Source organism: Marmota marmota, unplaced genomic scaffold (genome assembly GCF_001458135.2).
Source record: "Marmota marmota marmota unplaced genomic scaffold, marMar, whole genome shotgun sequence".
In the NCBI taxonomy this organism is placed as follows: Eukaryota; Metazoa; Chordata; class Mammalia; order Rodentia; family Sciuridae; genus Marmota; species Marmota marmota.
Window position 1 is genome coordinate 16,403,806 of NW_025999968.1, and position 21,274 is coordinate 16,425,079.

The window sequence follows — 21,274 nt, forward strand, 5'->3', positions numbered from 1 at the left end:
ATATATATATATATATATATATATATATATATATTATACATATATATAGTAAAATACAATATGTATTGGGGTAAAAATCTCCGTGTCTAAAATGTAGAAATAATGCAATGTTTTTCCAGTTTGTTTTCACAATTTATATTTTTAATAATTATTTGTACTAAGTAAATAAAGTCATGATTTCTGAACTCAGTATTACCAAATTGAAAAAGGAGTAACATACAATTTCCATATTTGTATTCTGTTCTTTGGTAAAACTATACACAAGTACAATAGTCAAACACAGATCTAGTGATTATTCCCTTTATTTATGGTCAAGATCTACAATAATTTTTCAGACAGAAAAGTAATTGAACTGGGTCTTGAAGGATAAGCAGAAGTGCACTTCTGCATTCCATTGATATATAAATTCTTTCCAGTTCTGGCTAAATCCTCCCATTCCATAGGCTATTGATGTCCATTGGGAAATTTTCTCTCTCCTGCTCAAGTGATTGTTCATCATCATGCAAAAATCTGTTAAGAGCATTTCATTGTTGCTGTTTTAAAGATATCATTGAACTATCTTTAAAATATTTTTTCAGTTATTCAGAATTACTATAAATATTTTCATGTATATTCATATAAGAATTATATTATCAAATTAGATTCCTATGGAAAAATACGAAAAAAAATTAGACAAGTTGATTTTTAAGCTAACTGTGGACCTATTATTTACTGGATATATTAAGGAATGATAGACATACATTTCTAGAGGTCAACATGAGGGAAAATAAGACAAGAAAGCACAATCTAATACTGGAAGCTTCATGGAGGAGATGAAAATTAATTCAATTCACAAAGATTACAGGAAATTTGGATTGGTAGAAGAAAATGGGAATATTATTCCAGATCTCATGAAAAACTCAAGCAAAAGTGAAGAGAAGAGCAAAAATATTATTTTGAGTAGATTAGAAGGAGAAAAATGAGAGAAATCATGTCTGAGGACAAGTCTAATTACTTCCCTCAGCTCTCAAGATCCATGCTGGTACTATATAGCCAATGTTCTGAATCAGAAAATAAAGTGGCTTTTATTGTGTTATTTAACTTCATACTGTGTTACTTAACTCCCACTAAGTCCTACCATTTCTGTTGTCCAAAGTAACTTTATGGTTTAGTGGAGGATGTCTGGCTCAGGATCCTCTGTGCAGAATAATGGCAACTCCTGCTTTGCCCTCTACTCCCAAAGCAATTGTGAAATTAAATTGATATTAAATTTCAAGCTCCAGAGTTAAGTCAGACTACCAAACTGCTTACTGAACTAATTTATAAAATACAACAATTTATCCTGCCATTTTGGTACATATACAGAATGGTAGGATTCATTGGGGCATATTTATGCATATATAAAAACATAGTGTGTTCAATTTCTCTCCTCAGTACCTATCTCAACCTCCTTTCCACTCACCTCCTGATCTCCTGTTTCTGCCCTAATGGTCTCCCTTCTACTCTTATTGTCTCCCTGTTTTTTTTTTGTTGTTGTTGTTTTTCTCATTTTATTTTCCCTCTAGCTTCCACATGAGAGAACGCTTACAATATTTTCTCTGTTTTTGACTTATCTCGTTCAAAATTAGTCTCCAGTTCATCTATCTTCCTGCAAATAACACAATTTCATTATGCTTTATTGATGAATAAAACTCCACATCGTTTCCACATCTGTATCCATTCATGTTTTGAAACGCACCTAGGCTATTGTGATCTGTGCTGAGATAAACATGGGTATGTATGAATCTCTAAAATATGTTGACTCTAATTGTTTAGAAAAAATATGAAGGCATGGTATAGCTGGATCATATGGTAGTTATACTTGTAGTTTTTTTGTGGAATCTCCATTCTGTTTTCCATAGTGGCTGTACTAATTTCTATCCCCCCTCCCCAACATTGTGCAATAGTTCCTTTCCCCCATCCTTACAACAACCAGAATTTATTTTTATTTATATTCTGGATACTTGCAATTCTAACTGGAGTAAGATGAAATCTCAGTGTAGTTTTGATTTGCATTTTTCCAAAGGCTAAAAATGTTGGACATTTTTTCATATAATAGTTGGCTATCTGTATTTCTTTTGAAAAATGTCTGTTAAATTCATTATTTGGATCATTTATTCATTTAATTTTCCTGTTTTTTTTAGTTCTTTAAATATTCTGGATATTAATTCTCTGTCAGAAGAGTAGCTGGCAAAGATTTTCTCCCATTCTGTCAGTTGTCTCTTGACTCTGTTACTTGTTTCTTAATGTAACTTTTTTAAAAAAATTTACACCTGAATTGCTGGCACATGTGACTAAGTTATATTTAATTTTAAAATTAATTGAAATTCACAAAGCAATACACAAAGCTTAGTAAAATATATTAAGGAAATCTTGAAGTTTTGTTTTATTTGTCATCTTTTTCTTTTCTTCCTGAAGATTAAGAGAAAAGGCAACCTTCTGTATTATAGGTAGAAAAAAATAGAAAAAAAAAGCTTCATTTTCCAGGATTCCAGCTTTTAAGAACTATTCAGAATATAAATTAGAATTATATGCTCACAATAATTAATATTGTGCTTTATAATTACTACATATTTCATCTCCAAAATAGACTATGAACTTCTTAAAAATAAAGATAATATGTATTACCAGATACAACATAGTCCATCATAAATACTATTGAAAGGATGCATTTATGAACATTATTTAACGTGAAGTTTTAAACATACGGCATGATTGATAAACATAGATTTATGACCTACAATGAAAAAATACAAAAAAGACTATCTTCATGAAGTTTTGAATAACTTTTCCACAAGTAACTTCAGATAGTGACAGTGAAATAGCTGATTCCATTGCATAATTAAAATAATAGCTAACCAGCTGGAATCTCTTTGCTATTCAGATCCCTTTTCTCATAATGACCTTTTCATAAGCCAAGACAAGCAACTGAAAATCCTGACAACAAAACATTCTGACCTAATTATATACCATGTGCAGCTGTTTCAATTTGAAATTACGCTAGTCCCAGTAAATGAAACTTAAAAATATATAAATAACCAATTTGAAAAATCAGAATATCTAGCTATGTCATGTTCCCTATAGATGTGTCTCTACTGTGCTATTTTATGAATATCATTAAAAATCCCACTTTCCTTTGAATTGAAAACCCTCGAACCATTTTAGACAATGCTAGGTCTTCATACTTTCATTAACTTTCAAAATACTGATTAGGTCTTCCAACTAGAAGCTCTTGACAGCCTTTCTGTCTCAAATCTCTCATCAACTCATGCTTACATGATCTGAATAGAGCTAGTAATTTGCATGCCAAGTTACCAAAATGCAGCTGTTACCATTTCCATGACTGTACACAATTATCTTAAAATACAGGTCTTCCAATAAGACATGAGAAACTGCAGGTTAGAAAATGGCCAGTAGTTCCATACTCCTGTCCCTATACAATAAATAAGCCTTACTTGCTCCTTGTTCTTTTAATCTATTTTCAGTGTAACATTCTCTTGCAATAAAAATGTCTAATTTCCTCTTAAACTTATTTATACCATTTGCTTCAATTGCCGTATGTTCCTCCTTATTTCGTATACTTATTATCCATTGAGCGAAATCCAACTAAAATCATTCAGAATGAACAAAAATATCCACCAGAATAAGAAGTTGCATGTCCAATCTCATTTCACCTCATATTCCTAAATCATACTGCATACACAGTTCTTCCCTTTTGCCTTTCCCTCATAATAAGAGTAACTGACAAATAAGGAAATTTAGAAATCCTATGTGATATACGGAACTCCAAGGCCTATTTATAAGTTAGTTGACCATTTGAAAAAAAAAGTAATTTTTAAATATTCTCTGTTTCCTATATTTCTATAATGCACTTTTCTTTTTTAAACCTGGTAAAATAATTACTTTAAGAAAACATCCATCATATCTACATTCATTTTTGATAGGAAAAAGTCTCTGCTTTGTAGATGCTTTCTACCATCTCCAAATGGAAGAATTAGTGTTAGAAATTCAAAAATGATATTGTAACAAAACACCAGAACTCTAACCAAAAATTTTGTTCTTTGATAACTATTGTATTAAACATAAAGTAAGATTTTTTTTTGCCCTCAATATTCAAAAGATTTAAAATTCATTGAGCTGTAAGGAAGTCTGTCATGAGAGAAACAACTTCTCCCATACACATATTATGTTTTGATTCCCTTTATCCACTAAGGGTTACTCACTTGCACTGTCTTGCCCACTAAGAGTTAATATCCTTCCATTCTTAAATTAGAAAATAGAGAGTTTTTGTAGTCATAACATGAGAAGGGACATCTGGTAAGGCATGCTAATAACAGAGTGGGAGTTTTGACTTGGTGGACTGTCAGCACTGTTCTTTTATAGATCTAGAGATGATCAAGAAGCTTTGCAAATCAGACACAACTAATGGCCATCATGTTAATAGAAGGCAAGCATTGAGCCAATTTTTTTGTGCTTGGGAATAAGTGGTTGAAAAAGTTAAAGAAATTAAATGCAAAGCTCAGGGATTTGTGCTGATAGGAAAATGGATGAATGTAGTTAAGAGTATATGAAAAAATTCTGCCTACATTTAGTACAGCCTCATAAGCCTCATCCTAACAGATTCTCTATCTGTATTTTATTCAAATAATGACTATGAAATTATAATAAACTTTCTCTAAAATTCCTACCTATACACACCACCAAAATAACATAAAGTAAAATAAAATTCACACCTCAAATTTTGCCTAAACTACTTCCAGGAAGAGATTCAATTTCTAAGAGTAGACAGGATTGATTAAGGAAATCACATTGAACTTGCTACATCAATATATAATTTGTTGGTTCAATATTATATCAGAAATTGAAATTGAATTTCTCCTGTGACTCATTTAAAATTGACCTTTTTTCTTTTGTTATTAAACCTATGAAAACATAATAATCCAAAGACAGTAATACAGCTTATTTATCTCATGGTGGTTTGAGAAATTAACAAAATAGTCCTTGTTCATGATGTACCTTATTGGAAACTATCTGGCTTACATATAAGGTTTATACCCTTCCAAGAATTCTGCCAAGTCAGGAATAAAATATGATTTGAGGGTTTTGCTTTCCTTGTTTTCGCATGGTAAAATAACTAGTGGATAATATTTAAGATATCAAAAGAGACGAAGCATTGTTGAGTCCTTTTCAGTTTATCACATAAACATAACATGTACTGACCTTGCAGGAATTAATTATGTGACAAAGATGTTCTAGATTTAAACACAGCTAAAGCCCTCTTAATGTTCTCATTTATTCTGATTTATACTTGTCAAGGATTTTAACAATCTGACAAAATAAACAGCATGTTGTTTTTTTTCTGTAAAGGCAATTTTAAAGAAAAAGAGAAAATCATATTTGTGATATGAAGATAATTCTTGAAAGACTGTGTGAGAGCACAATTGTTAAAACTGGGATATTTGGTGGAAAAAAATTAAAGTCACTTTTGTTCAGTCATATTTCACTAGTCAGTTTATTCTCAGGAGTATTATTGACACATTGAGAAATAAATTAATTCTTTGAATTTCCTCGGGTCCTTTAAAGACACAAGATTAGTTTATAAGGAGATCTCAGTGGACCTGAAAGAGTTGGTTGTTTCCAAGGAAGCAAAATATTTCTAATGATCAATTTATGCACTAGGGAAATTTGGTTATTTATGAAATTGGCCATTTTTGTCTGTATTCAATGAGTCTGTTCTCTTTGAAAGATAGATGTGTGGTAGGAACTGTTTAAAATGTGCCTAATTATTTCATTATTATTTTGAAATTCCCCACAATAGGTATTAAAAAAATAAAAGGATAGTGAAAAAATTATTTTGTTTAATGTGAGTCATTTTCTAACCCATACTAAAAATATCCCTGTAATGAAGAAAGCACTTTACTTTTTCTTCTTTCCTTGCAATAAAAGAAGAATGCTAACAATAGAGTCTCCAGTGACTGCAGCACTTATGATTTAGAATTGTCTGCTCAATGATAGCCTCTCCAAAACAAACTGGGTTTTAAATTCCCAAGTTAAGGAATCAATTAAGTAGAAGATACAATCTGAATAGTTTCCTTCCTAATTACATGTGTGATTCACATAAAATTATCAGGTATTATGTTAATGTATCTGGTTATGAAACTGTTTTTGGATTAGCATGAAGATACCACATCTGTTGCCAGGAGTCAATAAGCTGCCAGGAATCTTAATTATACAAAATGATGCATAGTCAATATGATTTTTCTTCTACTTTCTACTTATTATACTGTTGATAAATCTCTATTCTGTTTTACCTGGTTTTCCTACTGTTCTTCCATTGCTGTTAAATTAAACGCTAATCCTCCTTCAAAACCGTAAAGCAGTCTCAGTATGACACAGTTTAAGAAGCAGTTTCTTTACATGTCACACATATTCTCAGACCTGGAATTCTCTGTGACAGGTGTTTCAGCTTAATCTGTTGGCTCTAACAAGACCCCATTAAGCAGATTCTAGACAAGTGGAACAATGTTTTCTATATGATACCTCTGATTATTTAACTCACAGAAATGATTCCTTAGAGTAAATATTTTTAATTTAATAAACTCAGATCATTAAAGTTATGGCTAATTTCAGACTATAACATACCCTTAATCTCAAAAGTAAATATTTCAAAAAACTCTTGCCACCATCCTCTTGCTTAGGATTCAGTTGTATGTTTTCAGGTAAAGTATACCATTTTTCTTTTGCTCCTTCCATTCCTGTCCACTTTCTTTCCTTCTTTTTGCCTTCAAATTCATACTCTGTACATGAAAATGCAGGATGTAATCAAGACCCCTGCCACAGTTTGGATATTAAGTATCCCCCAAAGTCTCCTATTTTGAACACTTAGATCCCAGTGCAGCAGTGTCCAAAGGTGGAGTTTTGGGAAAGTTTTTGGATCATGAGGGATCTGACCTCATCAGTGGATTAATCCATTGAGATCTGAATGGACTACTAGGAGGTGGTGGAAACTTAAAGCAGGTGGGGCATGGCTGCAAGAAGGTCAGTGAGGAAATGAAATGCCCTTGGGGATTATATCTTGTCTCTGGCCCCTTTCCTCACCCCTCTGTTTCCTGGCTGCCATGAACTGAGCAGCTATCCTCTAAGATGCCCTTCTGAGATGATGTTCTGCTTCATTTCCAGTCTGGAACAATGGAGCCGGCTGACCATGGAATGAAATGCCTGAAATCATAGGCCAAAATACATAATTTTCTCCTTTAAATTGTTGTGTCACATATTTTGGTCATCGTGATAAAAAGTAACTAACACAACCCCAACAATGGTGAATAGGTAAATACATGGAAGAGAATTAATAGTAACTATACAAAAAAGAATCCCAGTCTCTTCAAATGCTTGAAATACATACTAAATAAACTAATGAAAAAAAGTCAAAAAGGGTGAGTGGAGATAAAGTTAGTGTTCTAATGGTAACACAGTATGGTAATGGTAAAAATAAAACTCGAGCTGTTTAATAGTAATTGGTACTAGCTGTGTCCTCTTGTGATTAAAAAAATAATTAAAAATGATAGAAAATAAAATAAAACAATGATTTAATGATTTCTTTAGACAAAGATAGCAGTTAATTTAGGGCTGTGGACCTGAGTGATGCAAAGAGTTCACCCCTACAATCAGTCCACCTTCCTTCAAGTATATTCTGGAACACAATGCATGCAAAGAAAAGCCAAGTCGAAAATGGCGGGATTTAATAATAAGGGAATTTAATAGATTTAATAATAAGGGAATTTACAGGGGTTAAATGTCTTTAAAGTACATTAGGCAAAAACTGATAAATCAGGAAAAAAAGAAGTAGATTGACAGTTGTAGTAAGAGATATTAACAATCTCACTAATTGATACAACTAGTCGACAGAAAATCATTAATTAAATAGATACCCTCTGTGTACACCACCATTAACGAATTTAGCATACATTGGTTGTATTTATCAAATATTCCACCCAACAAAAGCACAAAGCACATTTTTATAAGTATACATGGCATATTCAATGTTAAAAAGTATATTGAGTCATAAATGTGCCCTAAAAAATTAAAAAGAATCAAAATCAAATAAAGAAGAATTTAATGCCACAGTAGAATTAAAATAGAAATCAAGGCTAAAAAGATATAAGATAAATCAATAAAAGTTTGGAAATTAAACACACATTTCTAAATGCCTGTGTCTGGGGTAGACAAGACAATTAGTTCTTTGGTTTGGTGATTTTCTATGAAACTCATAGCACTTGGCAAATGCACCTACTCAAGCCTTGACTTATTATAGTGAATTGACATGAAACAAAATTAGCAAAGGGTAAAGGAGCATAGGTTGAAATCCAAAGAAACAAGGCACAATTTTCTAACTAGTCCACCCCAGTGTGATCACACAGCACATGCTTCATTATTCAACACTAAATTGTTTGAAATGTTGTTACTTGGGAAACTCACGGGAAACTCAGAGTCCAAGGTTTCTCCTGAGACACAGGTCACAAAGGCACCTACTGTCAAACATGTACCCCAATTCCTGACTCTCAAAAGGAAAGCAGAATTCACATTTCTTATAAAAATAATTTAGGCACAATGAGCTACTTTCATCAGTTAGGAAATAGTAGGAAGCCCTCTTCTTAGAGTTCACGTTTCTAGATGCCAGCCACATTTAACCTTGCAAACAGGCCTTTCTAAGAGAGTTTGCTGGGGCCTGCTATATTAACACTTTTCATCAACATAACTCATGGACCAAAGAAGAAGCTTCAAGGAAATTTTAAAATAATTTTAATTGAATGAAAGTGTAAATGTAGCATATAAAAACTTGTAGTGTAGGGATAAAGCAGTACTTTGTAGAAAAAAATATGGACATAAATTCTTTTATAACAGTCTGGTGGGGTGGCACATGTCTGTAATCCCAGCATCTCAGGAGGCTGAGGCAGGAGGAACTCAAGTTTAAAGCCAGCCTCAGCAATTTAGCAAGCCCATAGCAATTCAGGGACACCCTGTCTCTAAATAAAACATAAAAACAGGGCTGAGAATGTGTTCAGTGATTGAGTGCCTCTGGATTCAATCCCCTGTACAATAAATAAATAAATAAATAAATGCTTAGAACAATAAAGATCAGTAATCTGAGTCTCACTGAACATTCTAAGACATTAGAAAAGCAACTATATTTAATAAGTGGATTTAATAAGATTACAGGATAAATATTAATACAAAACTTAAATTTATTTCTGAATATTCATAACAAACTACTGAAAATAGAATGAAAAACATAATTTACACTCACACAACATTTAAAATAATGGATTTAGAAATATATGTGTAAGAATTTCCCATATAAAACTGAAAATACCACTAAGATAAATTCATGATGACATAAATAAATGTAGAAATTTATTATGCTTATGTTTCATGAGGTGTGATATTGTGAAAACATCAATTCACCATAAATTAATATCTACATACAGATCAAACTCAATTAAAAATCCAGGAGAATTTTTGTAGAAATTAATTCTAAACTTTGTGTAAATAAACATAGTTGTAGGTTTATGCTGATTTCAAATTTCACTATAAAGTTGCAAGACATAGTGTGGTATGGTATAAGATTACATATATAGATCAAATAAAAATTATAGAAAATAAGTAATTAGACTTACACATACATAGTCCATTGATCTTTGAACAAGTTTCCAAGAAATTAAGGTAGGAATAACTGGATAACCATTAAGGGGAAAAAAAGTGAAGATTAACTCTTTCATCACAATATCATAAAAGTAAAATGTAACAGATCATAGATTAAAATGTAAAATTGAAATGATAAGAGTTTTAGTAGAAAATATATGGGGAAATTCTTATTACCATGGGTTAGGCAAAGATATCCTAATGGAACATAGACACACACACAAACCCACACAGTATTTATAAGAATGAGTAAATTGGACTTTATCAAGTTAGAAAGTTCTGCTCTACAAAGTATGTCATATAGAGGGTAAAAGTAATAAAAGAAGCAATTAAGTAGAGAATATTTAAATATGTTTAAATATTTAAATATTGTAGTTATATGCATACATATCTATACACATATTTATAAGTACACAGAGACTATAATACAAACACACATAAACATAAGCATGATTTAAAGAAAAAATACTGACATTATTATCATCATAGCTTTGATGATCCTATCAAGGGAGGCTCAGGATTCAAACTTAATTTTTTTCCTTATTACGACCTCCACATTCCAGGGTTATAGATTTATTCTTCATCTCAAAGTAATAATCAATCTGCCTATATAATTCCTAACCATCATAACAGTAACATTTATTCATTAATGAATTAATGTGGAACTCCAGATTCCTAAGTCATATAGATAAAAACAAAATATGTCTGAAGAAAGGGAGAGTAAATTTTCATGGCCCATATAATTTAACTCACTTTCTAAGATATGACTCTGAGTAATTTTTCCTTAATATCAAGAAGATATTTTTTATAATTCAAATTTAATATTTATAGTTATAGCTTATGATTACTTATGTAAGGCAGTTATAGCTTATGATTTTTCAGAAAAAAAATCTGTTATAATCCTATTTTAAAAGTATATGCTGCCATTAAAGTTAGGGTTAGTCAACCAGGAAATAATATCTAATGCAGGAATTAAATTTGATAATTCAGAGAAATTTTACTAACACTTTATGAAGCAGTAGACTATTAAACTACACAGGATAAGTGGTTTGTGGTTGCCATTTTCTGCTAAGCAGTTAAAGGAGGTACAAACACAAACTGACAATTTTATGTGAGAATAGCAGTATCATTGTGTTCAAAATCCAAGGAATAGGTATAAATAGCCAGTACATAAGACAAGGAGTAAAGAGATAATATTTAAAGAATGGAAATTTGAATTATCGTAGTTAGAAGAAATTAATAGGATAAGTGAAGTTTGGCTAATAATTCATGTATTCCTTATTAAGTCATTCGCCATACAATTTGTATATAATATGTTTCATACACTGTTCTAAGTTCCAGATATATGGGATGTTATTGTGACCAAAACATATTGTAATGGAGCTTGTATTCTAGTGGACAGAAACAATGATGAAACATACAAAAGATATGTAATATATTGTAGTGAAGAAAGGAAAGTAGGTTTAGCAAGAGAGTACTTGGGAGCAAACAGGAAGGCCACAGAAGATTCTGAGTTGAAACTGCAGAGACCTGATTAAAATGAGAGGCATAGCTATCACTAAAAGAACATTCAAGAGAGTGGCAGCACTTAGCAAAAAAACCAAAGATGTGACATTTTTAATACATTATTAATATATTCTTATTATAAGAATTTGAAAGAATTCATTGTAGCTGTAACAGGGTTTCTTAATCTGTACACTATTGACATCCAGAGCCATGTTTGTTGTGGGGATTACAGGACATTTAGCAATAGCCCTGGCTATTCCCTGCTAAGATTCCAGTGGCAAGCCTTCACATACCTCCCATTATTAAATCCAAAAATGTAACCAGAAACTGCTAAATGTTCTTGGCTAAGAAGATACAGAAAATTATCCTCTCTTACCTCCCCATTCGGCCTTTTAAGAACCACTAATACAACAAACAGAACAAAATGAAGAATGAAAGGAGATGGCAAGAGACGGAAAGCTAGAAGTCAATATAGAAGAGTCCCATAGAATAGTTTATGGACCTTCGTTGCAATGACTTGAGCAAAGGATGGAAATTCGGAAAAGAAACTTCTTTCATTAGGTTTGGATTCATATATCAGGTTGATGATTATAAAAAGGGACATATTATGTAATTATCAAATAATCAAATGACTTATTGACATTAAAATAATGCTATATAGAACACAGACACCCAATATGGCCTTTGATTAGAATTGATCATGTTACTCAATATCATAGAAGAATTTGACACTAATGTAGTTTTCTTTTGTTTAATTATAAGAGGAATGCTTGAGATGTGAGTGCCCCAGATTCTTCACACTCCTCTCATAAAAATGGATGCTAACTGGCATTCGCTAAGCACTTAGGAAAGGTCAGTGCATGACTCAGATGTTGGTAATACAAAGACTATACTCCTCTGCTTCAAAGAATTTACTAGTCAATAAAGTATGAGAGGCATATCCACTTATACTTTCAAAATAATGTACTGGATGCTAAAATAAAAGTATGGGATTAAGGTAAATTCATTTTGTTTCTGCTTTACAGAATACGCACTACAAAATAGGAAAATAATAGTAGTGTTTAGCATCAGGTCTGTAATTGCACAGAATTGTGGTTCTGATTCTGGAGGGGTATTCATGGAATTCTTAAAGGAGAACACATAAATGATCACAACAGGTTTAAATTCATCCAGAGCCTAGGTCTTGGCAAAGGTGCACCTTTTTTGAAGTAAGGCCTTAAGAATATCAGTTCTACTTGTTAGATACTGGACTGGTACTTTGAAGGACAATCACCTAAGATTTCAGAAAAAAAAAAAAATGTCCTCCTTAAATGACTGCCAGCAGGCCTATAAATTTACTTTGCATTTTAGCCAAAGCATGCCACCTTCGAGGGAAATTTACAAAGTGAACTAGAATTGAACTCTTCAATAGCTAAACTTGCCAAGGCATCTTACCCAACCCTCTTAGGTGACCTAGAAATAAACTTTAGTTATTATAAAACTACATTTTCTGCTAAGGGCCTTCCTGTCTGCCATTTTTGGAACATGCAACGTGTGAAGAAGAATTACATCCAACTGAGCACACCTAAGAATGTTCCCACCTCTATATGCGATGACAAGTCCGACCTGCATAAATATGAATGAAAGCTCCTTGGTTTGTTTGCTTGGGGAGGCACTGTGTTGGAAATGATCCCTAGTGCTCTCTTTACTTGCTGCAATAAATAAACCTCTCTCTACTCTTTTATCTGCTGTTTGTGTTTATCAACTTTGCACTCCTCAAGAAGAGTGCATCTGGTTACATAATCATCTTTCAGGCCACCTGGTTTGAGAATGAGAAAACAAAATTAGAGGTCATGGATCTGATAGAATGTATTCATTGACCTTTACTCTGAAACCTCAATAAGAAATACTAAAACTAATGCAGGAAATGTATGAAGGGACATACTAGTATTTTCAGCACTTCCTTCTCTTTCCTTCCCCTTCTCTGTTACAGCAAATTTTACTTCTTGCTATCCTCCCCATCTTTGGGAATGGCCACATGAACTACTTGACAAATGGAATGTGGGCAAACAGGATTTGAGAAAGGTATTAAGATGCACTCATGTTTGGTATCCTTCTTGTCCTTTTATTATCTGCCAAAAAGCACTACACATCCCCCTCCACTTCCTGGATTAAGAGACAGGTAGAAATATACCTGCAGCTTGAAGCAAAGTCATCAGCTAATCCAATGAGAAAAAAAAAAAGAAATTACAATTTTTAAAATTCTTTGAGATATGGTGATGTCTCAAAGATATGGGAGTGGAAGAGAGGAGTTGCTTTGATATTCAGCATTATTATAATAGACACCTTCCTAAAATTCTTGGAGTCAGGTAAATCAGTCAACAGATTCTACAATAAAACTATGTTTTCTCCCACACCAAAACTCAGCATCTTAACAATCATTTATTCTCATGAACCCATAGGTCTGTTGGAAAAGTTCTGTTAATCTAGGCCAGGCATTCCCTGGGTCATTCAGTTTCAAGTTACAGCAGCTGGGTGACTCTTACCACTACAGCCTTGTGCTTCAGCTAGAGTGGCACTGCTGCAGTGTGATTTTATTCTGAGACCTCCACAGAAGTCACATAAAACATGGAAAAAATAATCAACTCATTCCAGAACATACTGGACAGAGTAAAGGTTTTCCTTTCCACACTAGCAAATGAAAGTCAAATCCTTCAAAGATCTGTTAAAACGGATCTAGTAATATTTGCCTATTTTACTAACGTGACTTTCTATAAAATTTATTCTCATACTGATGGTAGACATGCAAAAGTACAAACAGAAACCCACGAAGCTTCTTAAGGTTTAGGCTTAGGACTGCCATGCACTGTTGTTAGAAGAAAGAAGATCAAATGGATAATTCCCAAATCTAGGCCATCAAGAGACCATGAAATTGCTATGACTTTAGGGGTAGAGAGGTCCAGCCAGACTGGACCAATTTTTCAGTCTCCCATTTTACATACCACACTAGTATTTTATTAGAAAATACTGTATATTTATTTTTCAAGATGTTAAATTAATACAAGATATTCAGCATCTTTGAAAGGGGTCTATTTACTTTGGGGATGTAGTAGGATAGTGTTTCTCAAAGAACACATTTGCTGACCATCTGTTTAAGATTTGTCTGAGATGCTTGTTATATATGCTGAATGTTGGGTCCCATCCAGAATCTCTGGAAATGAGGCTCAGAATATTCATTTCTCATTCTCAACTGCAAATGACTCTGATGCACAAAATGTTTTTTTAAAAATACAGATTCCTGTGAGCTAGCAAAGCAATCCTCTTTGTTAGACTGTAGCTTCCATGGTTGTTTGTTTGTTTTCCCCAATGAAGCCTGCCACTCACCACTGCCCAGAGCCCCCTTTTGCTAGTGTCCAGTGTGGGAATGCTAATTTTAATGATACTGATGTCACATCCCGACACTCCTAAAACTGCCAGTGCTGTCCTCTATGGAATACTTTGTGCAAACATATGTAATTTTATATCAAAAACTCTAACTTGTACCTTGAAAAAATGTCATAAAACTTTCATGAAAGCTGTTTTATTATTTACACAAAATTATTTCTATATGTTCTATATGCTTTGCCCAGAAGTCAGTTTTAGTGATGTAAATACAAATGTTTCATCTTCTATACAAAACATATACCCACTTGTACTTTTATTAATAATATTTGGAGATAGGATCTCCACACTTTCTCCATTAAGAGATTAACTGAGCATTTAAAATTAAATAATGACAAATATTTGGACTTCAATTTATGTTCATGTTCTTTTAACGAGTTACCATGTACATATTTTTAAGACACTACTCTTCAGGAACTTGATAAAAATGCATCAACACAGTAAAGATTAAATCAGATCTACCCTCGTGTCTTCTGCAATCAATTTAAATTCTTTTAAGATTTTTCTCATGAGTAGTTTGAGGAAAGGTTATCAATGATGTGTCACGCTTTAAAAAATGAAAGAAAGTCAGTTATCAAGATGGCCTACATAGTCACACATTTTGTAGCTAAAGCTCTTCATAATCTACTAATCTGTAATACACATGGTATCTTTAAGCAAGAGAAATATTTTTATCTAGGTGCTTACTCTGTCCAGTGCAATTTCCTATATATTTATGAGGCAAAATATTATATATAATGATCTTTTCAATTTCCTCCATTTCAGAACAAATGGAGCTCCTTTGCCAAGTACATCAATGTCTTTTCAAACCTATATTTTATTGCTGCAATCAAGAAGATAAATTTGCACTCCATTGTTAAATTCTTCATAGGGATAATTTGCAAAAAATCATAGTATTTTCCTGTGTTTCTTTAATAAGTTGTTTTGAACACATGCTTCTCTTTTTTTTAATCCAACATTAATCCATTTAACAATTTGTAGCTGCAATCTAATTTTGATATACATGATAGTAGCACTTTTGTGCCTGCTCACCTGATCTACAACAGGAAACACAGTACATCATCCAATTACATGCTCTATTGTCTTGTTAAACACTATATATCATCTGCTTATTTCATCAAGGAAGTTTGTTCTCATTATGTACTTGCAATGATTTTTAGTGCCAATCAACCTATCCTGAATTACAATTGCATGCCATTCAGTCTCACCAAGCATTGTATGCTACTTCAGTTACAAATTAGACAACTTGTTTTCTATAATTTTGGTTAAAATTATGTGTGCATCAATTTTAAATTTTCTGAATACTCATAAATTAATTTTGCACTTCATTCCATAGATCCAGAAACTTAAGTTATATTTAATAATCAAAATGCATATACTTATCACTTGCTGGCAAGCCTACGACAAAAATGATGAATTTGTCTACATAAATTAAATGAATTTGGAAGGAAAAATGACTCATTTTGTTAGACTCTGATTTTCAGAACTCTAACCAATTAAAGCTACATCGCAGGGCTGGGATTATGGCTCAGTGATACAGTGCTGGCCTCGAATGTTCGAGGCCCTGGGTTCAATCCTCAGCACCACATAAAAATAAATAAGTAAAATAAAGGTAAAAAGAAAAATTAAAGCTACATCGCTATAAGCTTTTCATTTCCTCTGTGTTTACCTATAGTTCTTCCAAATGGCATATGCCATGGAATCAAGTTAGTTTTAATGTTCAAGTTATGTATTTTTGTCACCAGAGAACTAAACAACAATTCTAACAGTTCTAACTGTAAAATTTCTCACTATTAAGTAGATTTTTATACTGGTGTATTTGCACAAATTGCCCATCTTGTTACTTTCAGTGTCAAAACTCCATATAACTTAGAATGAAATGACTAGTTGCCTGTGAAGCTTATGACTATTCCCTATTCCCTCAAATGAAGAGTTTTCTCTATGTTATCAGGTTGTCAAATAGCTATTTCTTTGGTGCTTGGGATTATCAAAACCATTTGATTTGGTAAATTTTTCTATTGCCTTCACGAAACATTTAGGAGCTTATATTCCAGTTCTCTCCCAGCACTACTGCTCTCACTGCTTTATCCGGTTATCTCTGCCTTAACATCTTTCTTATATCTGTAACTGTCTGGAGTCACCCGTGAGCATGATAACCTTGGATGCAAGTCATTCAGACATCTCAGAAATATTTCTTAATAATGGAAGAAAAAATCATTTTTAACATGTCACATATTTTGTAGCATAAAATTGTAGGTTTTTTTTTGCAGCAGTCATTACAGGGTTTTTTTCTGAGAAGACAACAGAGTTAAATTCCATTTTTATTTGTGTGTTTATGCTATTAACATAATTCTAAATCTCTCACCTTCTTTTGAAGAAAGCATTGTTAGTGACTTGTTTTATATGACTGAAAAATCAATGAATTACCAAGAGTAAAATGCATAACACAAAGAATTCATGGGGTTAGGGGTATAGCTCAGTAGTAAAAGTCTTGCCTAGCATGTGCAAGACCTTGTGTTCGATGCACAGTAATACACACGCACACACACACACACACACACACACACACTCTTCATAAAAATTTCATGAATTCATAACAATTGAATCATGTGACCTTAATATTCCTGTAACCTAAAAATTAGATGATTGTCAAAAGACTGACATCCCTTAATTGTTTTCAGAGAAACAAAATGTCATGAAGGACCACTCCACGAAAATAAAAAGGATATCATAAATATATTAGATAAATGGGCAATATCTTCAATATGTTTAAAATGGAATCATGTAAAAGCTTACAGACCTATTATTTCATACTAGTTTCAACCAAATTTAACAACAGAAAATTTCAAAACATTAAAGATCAGCCATACTTGAGCCCAGAATTAAGAATAAGATAGGATATTATCCTTGGCCTTGATTAAGTTATAACTAAAAAGAAGTTAGATTGCATATGGCCAAAATGGAGATTAATACCTCCATTATTCTGAAATTAGGCAAAAATTAATAATTCCACGATAAATTAATTCATTTTACAAATATGTATTGAGCATTTACTATGTGCCAGGACTTAATTTGATCCTAAAAATAGTAAGAAAGACAACAAAATATCTAACCTTCATTATAACTGGAGAAGATTACACAAATGGAAAAATAATTCACATTTATCAAGTATGTAAAGCTAAGTACCAGTGCGAGGATAAAACAGGTTAGAGAGACAGGGAATGGTGAGTGGTGGGAGATACAAGGACTGAAGAAATGGATATTCAATATTGAATGTCTAGAAAATGCCTCTCTTATAAGGTAAGTTTAAGAAGAAAATGAAAGGAAGCAAAGTACTGAGACAAGAACATTTGAACAAAAATTATTCAATGACAAGCAAATAGAAAGGTTAATGACTTTGAAGAAGAACGTCTTGCCTTGAAGGAAAAGTGCAGATCCAACACAACAGAGAGAGAGCAAGGATAGAACAGGACGTCACATGATTAGAGGGGGAACAAATAATAAATATCTGTTTGGCTTTTACTTTAAGTGAAATAGGAATGTACTGCAAGGCTTTGATCTGAAGAATAACCTAAGTTGAAGTCAGAATTTTAACAGACTCTCTCAGGTTGCTGTGTAAGTAAGAAGACTGTAGGGAGTATCTAGCAGAAGGACTCTTAGACCAAAGAAGAAACAGAAAACATCGTCATTTTAACAGTGGACATTTGTTACACAGAATTATTAAGTCGGAATCAATGACTGGACAGTAAATGTAATGAGATGGAAAGAACTCTAAAAGGAAGCAGAACTAAGAAAAGTCATACTGGGAAGAGAAGGTCCCTCTACTCAAATGGGATTCAGAACTGCAAGAAAAGATAATAGATGCAGCTCACTGGATGGCTAAGAAGTTCATTGGGTTGTCTGGCCAGAAGTGGCCAACCTGGAGGGTGGGAGGAGGGAAATCCTTTGAGATACAAATGAGGCTGGTGGGAAATACTGAGGGAGAAACAGGGAGTAGCTGTGGGTACAAAGTTTTCAGATCCACATTGGAAGGGAAACAGCAAGGCAGTCACCAGGCCCAGGCTGAGACTAGGAAGTTAACCACAGAAAGAAGTATTTGGGCACATAGGTAGGAAGAGTACCACGACTGTGTCCCCACACTCACATACCACTGACAAAGGATGCTAGAGAAATAAGGAAAAGCAAAAGCATGTTATTTGGAAATCAAAAAGTCTCCTTCGGTGTATAACGTTCCTCTAAGGATCCTCTACTGACATCTCAACATCATGCTCAGTGTCAGGGAGAAACACCTGAACAGTTCAGGATACTGAACTGAAGACTGGATTTGGAGACGCATTAAATGTATAATGGTTGCATGCAAATAGGGGTCATTGTAACAAATTTAGGAAAGAGCGTATTTTGGCTTGAATAACAATGGTGAAAATGAGAGTGACATGGAAATTCTGTATATTTTGAAAGTAGAGACATGAGATTTGCTAATACAGAATATAATAGGAAAAAAAGAATAATTATTATCTGATTAAGTGGAACAATGAGAGTGTGTTTATTTTTTAGGATGATTATGAGAGAAACAGGTTTGGGGGGAACAAGTTTGGACATGTTGGATATGAGCTATTTAATGGGTGTGTAGATCAAGATACTGAGAAGGTAGAGAAGTTGTACATAAATTGGTAGCTCAGGAAACAGGTTGGAAGTAGACTTGAAAATATGCACATCATCAGAAATAGACGATGAAAATGGTGTGACATGATAAATAGTCAGACATAAGTATGGAAGAGAACAGACTCTAAAATTAAGTCTGGAAACACTAAGATTTAAGAGGGTGAGGAAATGAGTGGTTGGAAGACTCTTCAGAGAAAAGTGGCAGCATTGCATCCAGCACCAAGCATGACCGTCTTGACTGAAAATGTAATACAAAGTTATCAGACAACAGTGCACTTTCAGCCACATTCAGCTGTCCCACTGCAGGTGCAGAAACAGCCTTTGATGCAAAAGTAATACTAATCAGGCGAAACGATCATCTTTGCACATTGAGTGAGCTGATGTCAGAGACTGTAAATTACAACGGTGCCTACAACAGAAAGTGAGCAGCATGGCCTACTCTAAAGGCTGTTTCTTCTCTGACATTATTATTTATTTCCACTTGTCTCCTGATGAAGAGGATGGTGTCAACTTCTCATTTGTTTTTTATTATCTGTTACTATGAGATGTAGAGATTCTTTTCATCTAAGACATAATTACTGCTGCAAATTTCAAAACCTTGTTAAAGTAGTATTTGTAGAAATGAATACATACTTAAATGAGATAAATTGTGCTTTGTCAACAGTGAGAAAAGATTTGAGAATAGTACTATAATTACTGATACTTCAAAATAGTACTGGTGTTCTCAGTGCACCATATCCACTCTTCCTTAGTCTCTGAATTGGATCATGGTCCAGTCTTCTCTTGTCTGTGGTCAGGGCCAGAAGTCTCTGGTCTTCTGTAGACTGCTTTGCCTGGTTCCTTACCCTTACTAGTCTAATACTGTCTTATTTTGCTAATATTTTAAATGATCTGCTATTATTTGTAAGCATACACAAACTTCTGAGTTTAGTGCCAAATAAGAAATTACCCATGGCATGACATTTGAAAATTAACAAATTGGAACTAGACGTTTCCCTAGTAAAAGCAATAGACCAAGGCAGAGACTTTTAAATACATTAAGGTGTAGATTTTGCCAATGAGAAACTCTGAATACAGTGGCTAAAATGCATTGACAAATTTTGAAAAACACACTATATATTTTATAGTTAAAACTTAGAAATAAGCTCAGATAAATACTTAGCAATTTCAAATAGTAAGGTCAATATAGACATCAAGGAGATGGTAAAAATATTTTGCTCTTGTAAAAAATGTAGACTATTTCAGTAAAGAAAGATTAAGCAGTATTGCAGATGAAGAAGTGACCTAAGTGAAGGCAAACAGCCATGCAAATTAAGTACTGTTTATTGAATAGTGAGTATTCTAAGTCAACTTGAGCTAGAATATGAAAGACTGAGAAAGTGCTTCTAAATCACCTTAAGCTAGAGGTTAAAAGGATATATATAAAGAAGAATTTAGAAAATCACTTCAGGGCTAGAATTTAAAGTACCATACAAAGAAAAATTAGTTTTTGTGGTTTTTAACACAAGGGAGACTTGATACAAATAAGAGAATTGTAGGTGAAGAAAGGCTATTGGAAGTCTTTTGAAATCGTTCAAGAAATAGATATTACAGGCATGGGCCCTGATACAAAGCGGTTAAAATGGATATGAAAGGAATACTTCAGAATTAAAACAAATTGATTTGTCATTAATTGAGCACAGAGATATGAGAGGAATAAAAGAATTATCTAAGTTTCTAGTTGGCATAACTGAAGAATAATAATGCCTTTGATGGTTTCTCCATTAAATATTCTGATGACCTTTATGCTATTTCTCACAATTGTAACTAATTAAATGTTTCTGGTTTTCATTTCCTTTCTTATTCTTCTTCCACTATTAGACAGCAAGCTCCATGGTAATAATAGGGCTTGTCTTTTTGTTCACTTCTGTATTCTTAGCACTTAACCCAGCATCTGGCATATAGACATCACTTAAAAAAAAAAAAAAAA